Here is an 8,514-nt window from a genome sequence, read left to right as displayed (position 1 = left end):
CATTATGTACCAATGTCAAGGACGATTATGTCACCCAGCTTATATCATTGATGTGTTTCGATAGTTGTGGGGTCGTCACTAATTATTTGTGTTTAGATAAATGTCTGAGCTATAGAGGCTTTGCAGTCACGTGGTTTTATCACGTGATTTTGTGTTATGCCGCCATCTTGGCGGTCAACTCGTCAGCTCGTTCCTACGTGTTTGTATAGATTGTTTGATTTCTGCGCTACATTTTCACCGATTTCATCCGAATTATGGCTGATTTGCTATCCAACGAAGTTGGGCATTTGGATGAAGAATCCAAGAAACGTTACAGAGAGAAGTCGAACCTTGTTGGCACAACGGATCCGTACCTTTTACCGAGAAGCATGCTAAAATCGCCCGAGCATTTTGCAACAGCCGACCTGCCTGAACTCTCATATCCAGATATTTATAATTACCTCGTCGATTTGTTTTGTAATGGCATTTCATAACTTGACATATTAAAAAACTGAATAGAGTGAAATCATTCAGATACTGTACCTGTCTGTTCAAGTTGCTACCATTTTTATTTTTTGTTTATTTTTGCATGATGCCACATCTGATTGGCTTGAAAACTTAACCAATAAAAATTTTAACCTTGTGCCAATGGCTTGAAAACTTTACCAATGTAGATTTTACCTTGTGCCAAATGAAGTAACAAAAACCCTCTTGTTAAAAAATGCTACATTAAAAAAAATTGTTTCACAAGGTTCATAATAATTTTTTGGGAAATTTCCTAATGCATTCACTCGAGAATTAATTGTTCAATTCCAATATGAAGTTCAATATTTACATTGATAACGTTTTCAAGCCAATCAGATGAAGCATCATGAAAAAATAAACACAAAATAAAAACGGGGGGGTGAACTGAAGAAATCATCCCATTCCCTGCCTTGCTGCTCTTGCTGCTTTTCTAAAAATGCACCCAGCATTTTCAACAATCATATTTGTATCATCCCATATTGTATTATTTCACATTTTGTGAAACAAATCAGGGGTGAATAGTTTGTTTACATACCTGATATGAAGTCCTCATTGCATATCCTTGTGTAAATCGTAGGTTTCCATCGTTCACGACGAATATCCGCGATCCATTTATCACGTTTTTTCATGTTCGCCGGAAATCTATAGAAGCTAAGATTTGGTTTATCGCCTCGTCTATTGCTACATCCAACAGCACAGCAGGTATCCGGCATTTTTAAGCTCAAATAGCAGCAGATATAACAAGAAAGCGTGTGTGAGTCGTTGACCGGCACTGAAAAGTTGACCGCCAAGATGGCCGCTAATGTGGGTAGCTTGATGACGTCAGCTGCAAAGCCTCTATAATGGTGTAATTAATGATTAAAACTTGAAAGTATCTGTTTATTGTATTCGTTTATATGTTTAATAAAGACAAAGCCATCACAAAACTGTTGTAATTATTTAGATTTTGATCTAAATTAGCCTTGAATAAAGACTAAGCAGTCACATGAATTAACAGAAAAAAATGGACAGCCGGACTCAGACTCGGACTCGTGGTCAAGAGGCCGGACTCGGACTCGGTGCAAAAATCCGACCGAGTCCACAGCCCTGGTGGTGCCTGATGTCCATCGAGTTCATCTTTGGAGAAGCTGTTGGCGACACGCACAGAGGCCACGGATGATGAAACAAGGACCACAATGGCTTTAAAATTAAAACAGGCTCCAGCGCTGAGTAGCAAAGGGGGCTATCAAAAGCCCACAAGAGAGTGGTGTTTATATTGTTTCTGTCACGATTCGGATGGTGGAAATGGAGCAGGGCGACCAAGTGCAGCTTGGACCAGGGTTTATTGAAGCAAACTCAAAACACAGACTTGGTAGACTGACATAACTTACTGACAAAATCAACAACAGGAACCGAACAGAAACGTGAGACAAAACAGACAGGGTGGCATTCCCATGACAGCAGCAAATGCATGCAGGCAATGCTCCAACAGGGAGTGACACACAAAAAGAACTTAAATACAACACAGGTAACAAGAGGCAGGTGAGTATGATTACACTAATCACGGGCACACAGGAAGGGAGGGGCGAGCACACAGACACGATGACAATCTACACCAGGGGTCTCCAAACTACGGCCCGCGGGCCACCTGCGGCCAGTTGTTATTGGCCCGCGGGCCGTAGTCCCAAATATTATATTTATATTGTAACTTAGTAGTTTTGTTCTATTAAAACAGCCCCCATTTTTTTTAATATTGTATGTATATTTTTACATTTTTAAACATATGATTTAAAAACATTGCACATTTATATTTGTGATGGTTGGATAATGTTTGAATTTTTTTTTTTAAATTTAGGTTCAATTATCGTTTTGGTTAATTTTAACAGCAAAAGGTGTATTTATATCTGCAGCTAACATAAGTATGACTGTTACTGAAACCTATTTTTATAGTAAAAAATGTAAATTTTCACACCCTGGACCACCACTAATCAAATGCATTTTCACAACATCCTGGAACTACACAAAGGTAAGGATCACAGGTTAAATGTATTGAAGAGAACCTCAATGTTGAATAGACGTCTAGATGTTGTCTGTGATAAAAGAACCAGGCAACTAGTTTATAAGTGAAGACAAAATGAACTTAGCACAACTTGTTTTATGGTGCCGAAGTTAGGGGTTACACCTATCATACTTCACTGTAAAACCTCTCTTTAAACTTAAAAAATAAGCAATACGAACTATACACTGCAAACTATACAATTTTCACACTAAATGAATTGTTTCTCATTGATGAAATACTCAAGCTTCAAGATATTATTATATATATTTCATTGCCAAACATGTAGAAAGTCTCCAGATATGACATGCCTCAGAATGTACGGAATTTATTCAGACTTAGACAGAAAAAAACTTGGTCTCAGAGGACTGCTGATGTTTGAGCACTTACATATAAACACCACATACGGAGCCACATGCTATCATATAATCTAAATACAGAAATCAAGATGTCAGCAAATCCGAAGACCTTGAAAAACAGTGAAAACTTTACTTATACAATACAAAGGGTCACATGAAACATCATTCAGATGAAATGTACTTGGACTTAGTGTTTCTGTAATCTCCTTGCATTATGTCTACATTCACGGGCTGTGCCACTGATAGGGAAACCCATAAATGTGAGATGGAGTCACCGTCTTGCAGGCACACCGGACGCTAGTCTTTGAGCACAGGAACAGACTGTATTATCAGCAGTGGATCTCTCAAGATGGGCCTTCAGTGCAATTGACCAGACCATCTCCACATGAGGTACTGGAACCGGCGAGCCGTGATGCCCCCATTGTACCGCTCTAGCAGGGTATACAATGCACAGTTGGAGCAAATGGCGTGCCTTGTACCTCTTGATCTTCATTCTTCTTGTTTGGCTCTCTTTCTGACCCTTACGGTGCTGCACGTGTACCGAAAGCTGAAAAAAATGGGGTCTTGTTTCCTTGGCATCTAGAGACTTCCTGCCTTGGTTAAAAACCTGAGGGCTGCTGACAATAGAGAGACCAGAGAGGTCCGAGAGACCATGCTTCATCAGGAGATGTCTGGACTCGAAGAGAAAATAGACAAGCAACATGAGGCCAGTGTGGGAGATGACGAGCTGTGATCAGTCAGGACAAGAGCTGTCTAGTGCTGAGGAGCAGTGACCGGGATGCCTGCAGACTGTGACTTCAAATCTATGGAAAATCAAGATAACGTGATTGTTGTTTTCAAATAAAAATGTCACCTTTCTTTCTTTCTTTCTTTCTTTCTTTCTTTCTTTCTTTCTTTCTTTCTTTCTTTCTTTCTTTCTTTCTTTCTTTCTTTCTTTCTTTCTTTCTTTCTTCTTTCTTTCTTTCTTTCTTTCTTTCTTTGCTTGATGAAGCAGACTGAGCGATCCTATTGGTACAAGACATCAAAGAGAAATAACATCTGTGCGTGGATAAAAGACAAGACATCAAAGAAAAATGAAAGACATCAGAATGTGGAGACAGTTTAGTGCTGCTACACGTTTCCGCTGTTGGAGAGTGCTTGGGAGCTATTTTAAGTCCAATAAAGTGTCCATGATTCTGTGTAGAGGCCGTCCAGCCCAAGTTGCAGTCAATGGTGCAAGTGGATGGCCTGTGGGCATGGAGCCTTACAAAAACATGTGTACATGTTCGTAGTGTTGTGGGCACCGGAGCGGGGTGGTTGTTGGTGTGTGTCTGCAACATGGGGGTGTATGCCGGAAGTCGTCCCCATTCAGAGTCCAACAACGACGAGGAAACAAAGGGGCGAGGTACGCCGGAGGTTGGTCATGACATGAGGTCCGACGAAGACAAGGACGCGGAAAATGGAGATGAAGAGGTGGCCATGGCGGTGGCGAGATCCAAGCTGAAAGCTGAGGGCACGTACTGAGGGGCAGGAGGTAGACTCCAGGTGGCACTGACTGGATTGGCGGGATGGCTGCAGTGGGCCAGCTGTCCTGACAGGGTTGCAAGCCTGATTCAGGGGTACATGCTGAAGTGCGGCAAGGTTCAGGGCAGCGTGGACTGGATGGGCGGAATGGCTGTAGTGGGTCAAAGCGGCTGACCTGATGGTGTTGTGAGCCTGAATCAACGTCATCTGTGAGGTGATATGTCGCAGCACTTTGGGCTGCTGGCCAGTGGCTGTCTGACCAGCTGTTACCGTCACCAGCAAGTACGCAATGCCTCAGGCAGACGACTACAGCGGAGTAGATGGCGGTGGTGGGAAAGTGCCCAGTAGCGACTGCCTGAGCTGCTGTTACCACCACCAGCGAGTTCACAAGGCCTTCGGAAGACTGCTGCTACGGAGGAGGCGGCGTGGCGGGAGAACGCCCAGCAGAATTGGTGTGTAGATGGTTACTGTCATACTTGGTGAACGGCGGTCTTTATCAGCCTCACATTGCAGTGTGTCAAGTCGTTAAGGTGAAGATCACAATGGATCGAGAGCTCTCGATCCATTGTGATCTTCACCTTAACGATAAAAGATATGAAAGACATCAGAGTGTGGGAACAGCTCCAAGTCTATATGTACGACAATTTTCATGATGAAATTCGGTTACTAATGGGCATAGAAAAGACGTGTGCACCAGTAATGCCTGCCGCATAGCGTGTACTGTTTCATAGCATGCGTTACACATGCTGGGACACAAGATGGAGCCTGTTGAACAAATTGTCCAGACAGGGATAAGGGACCCTGGTCCTACAAGAGCCACATCCTGTCGGTTTTCCATGTCCCCCTGTTACAACACACCTGATTCAAATGATCAGTTCATCAGTTACTAGCGCTGTTGGATCCTGAAACAATCCTAACCATTCGGTATTTTTGCGCATGTAGCACTCATTGGTGGCTAGTTTATTAATGCTATGTTGTTTTAAGGAGACATTTCACCCAGGGGTTTCCGGGTGTATTCTGCCTGGTGTAGTCGGTGTGCTGGAGTGTATCCCAGCTTACTTCGGGCAGTAGGCGGGGGACACCCTGAAGTGGTTGTCAACCAATTGCAGTGAACACATAGACAAAAAACTATCTCTGTCTGTCTGTCTGTCTGTCTGTCTGTCTGTCTGTCAGTCTCTCTCTCTCTCTCTCTCTCTCTCTCTCTCTCTCTCTCTCTCTCTCTCTCTCTCTCTCTCTCTCTCCCTCTCTCTCTCTGAGCTCATTAGGGACGAGCCACAGGATATGACACTGACATTAGTGTTGTAAAGCGACAAGTGTGGTGATGTTGGTTTATGTATGAGATATAAAGCAGAGTCATCAGCACATTGGACATATCTCTATTCATACACAACTTTGTACAATTATAAGATGAATAAGTAATAATTTTCGAACATCACAATACAATATTACCACAGTATGACCCTCACGATACGACAATTAACACAATATAGTGGAGAGGTTGGTGACATAAAGCTCATATACTATAAAACCCCATAAAACTGTAACAAACAAACACCTCTTAGAAAACAAAAGCACAACAATTTGTTTTTATACATGATATCAACAGTGGCCAGGGATTTTACCATCATGTGTTATCAGCTCAGCGGCCCATATGTAGTTTACAATCCTGCGTTTGGCTAAAGGGGGCAAAAAGTAATGTGTTTTGACATAGATGTGCTTAATTTTCATGTCATAACATGACAATGATAGGGAAAATCTTTACATTGTGATATCACCATTATTGTTACAGCCGTAATGATGGATAGTCAAAGTCAAAGTCTGCTTTATTGTCAATTTCTTCACATGCCAAGACACACAAAGAAATCGAAATTACGTTCCCACTATCCCACGGTGACAAGACATAGTACACAATTTACATACCGTAATTTTCGGACTATAAGTCGCGTTTTTTTTCATAGTTTGGGTGGGGGAGCGACTTATACTCAGGAGCGACTTATATACCGTTTTCTTCCATGTATAATGCGCCCCCATGTATAATACGCACCCTAAAAATGGCATGTCGATGCTGGAAAAAAGCCTGTACCCATGTATAATACGCACCCAAATTTTGACTTTCTTTTTTTTTTTTTTTTTTTAAACTTTTTTTTTTTTTTTAAAGTCCCAATGATCGTCACACACGCGTCTGGGTGTGGTGAAATTTGTCCTCTGCATTTGACCCATCCCCGCGTGATTTTGATCCATCCCCTGGGGGAGAGGGGAGCAGTGAGCAGCAGCGGCGCCGCGCTCGGGAATCATTTGGTGATCTAACCCCCCAATTCCAACCCTTAATGTTGAGTGCCAAGCAGGGAGGCAATGGGTCCCATTTTTATAGTCTTTGGTATGACCCGGCCGGGTTACTTAAGTCCGTAAACATAAAATTATTTCAGAAAAAGATCATCTTTGGGAACAACCGGATGTTATTCTGCCGGTCAGTATCACTGCGCATGCAGTAGCAAACTCGATAGCGAGGAAATATGTGAGACTCTCAACGGGATCACCAATATTTGAGTGATGTTCCAGTTATTTATCACAATTATTTATTATTATAATAATAATATATAATATATATAATAATTATTTATTTATTATTCACAATTGTCATGGTGATCTTTCTGGTGATTTCTTAACTAGGCTGGATGTATTTTTTTTGTTGGCGTTGATTTCTCCGACTGCCCAGAAAGGCACCACCGCGATCAGTTAGGTTAAAATGAAAAGAGAGGAAAGTGACGTTGGAAAGAACCATCCGTGACAAGATTTTCTTCAAAAATTGTTGTACCATGATTTTCTTCACAAAAAAAAAAAAAAGGTTTTTAAATTGTACCCATGTATAATGCGCACCCCAGATTTTAGGAAAATAAATTAGTTAAATTTTGCGCATTATACATGGGAAAAAACGGTATGTTTTTTTTCACAAATTTTTACTTGATCATTAACACATCACTTACAAGTATAGTTGACCACTTCACATGTTATTTTTAGTATAGTTGATCACTTCACATGCTTTTATATCTTTATCTTGAACATATTCAAAACATGAAAAATAGAGAGAAAAAATCAAATAAAGCAATTAACACTTTAAAGCGCCATATCCAAGTCCACTGTCTGCTGTATGCACACTTGCTCCATTTTTGCTCCTCTTATATTTATTATGTTATTTGTTTATTTATTATTTATTCATCACTCTTATTTATTCATTGTTTGTGCCTTCTTGTTTTTATTTTTTTTGTGTTGTTTACTTGTATGCATATTGTGTACTATGTCTTGTCACCGTGGGATAGTGGGAACGTAATTTCGATCTCTTTGTGTGTCTTGGCATATGAAGAAATTGACAATAAAGCAGATTTTGACTTTGATGAAACAACCAAATAAACAAAACAAAAAACTACAGCTGAAAAAAAAAACTGTTATTTTCAGACGAAACTGGATGAGGGCGCTCTAAATTTCACCGTTGGCCGTGACTCATCAACTGGAAAGGGCTTAACAAAAATGGCACCAAAAAGAAACTCATATTCTGCAGGTTACAAACTTCAAGTTGTAAAATATGCAGCCGAAAACAGTAATCGAGCAGCAGAAAGAAAGTTTGGAGTTAGTGAGAAACTTGTAAGGGATTGGTGAAAATCGGAGCTTCTTCAGAGCGAACAAAGCTCTGCTTGTGATGGACAGCTTGCGAGCGCATATCACGCCACAGATAAAAGAGAAATTAAAAAGCCTCAACTCCATACCTGCCATCATCCCTGGAGGCTGTACTACGTACTACCGGCATCAGTCGCGGCTTTGTTTGAAAGTGACACGGAGGACGAAGAGTTTGAAGGATTTAATGATGAGGAGTGACGCAGAAGGTTTGGAAAAAAGTGTTATTTTTATTATAGTTATTTGATATATATTTTATTTCGTGTAGCAACTAAATAAATTGCCCCCCAATATGCGACTTATACTCCGGAGCGACTTATATATATATTTTTCACTTTTTTGGGCATTTTATGGCTGGTGCGGCTTGTACTCCGGAGCGACTTATAGTCCGAAAATTACGGTATATATATGTATATATATATGTTATGTGTATATATATATATA

Source organism: Syngnathus acus, chromosome 3 (genome assembly GCF_901709675.1).
Source record: "Syngnathus acus chromosome 3, fSynAcu1.2, whole genome shotgun sequence".
Lineage (NCBI taxonomy): Eukaryota > Metazoa > Chordata > Actinopteri > Syngnathiformes > Syngnathidae > Syngnathus > Syngnathus acus.
The sequence above is the reverse complement of the archived record's forward strand: the minus strand, read 5'-3'. Positions refer to the sequence as shown.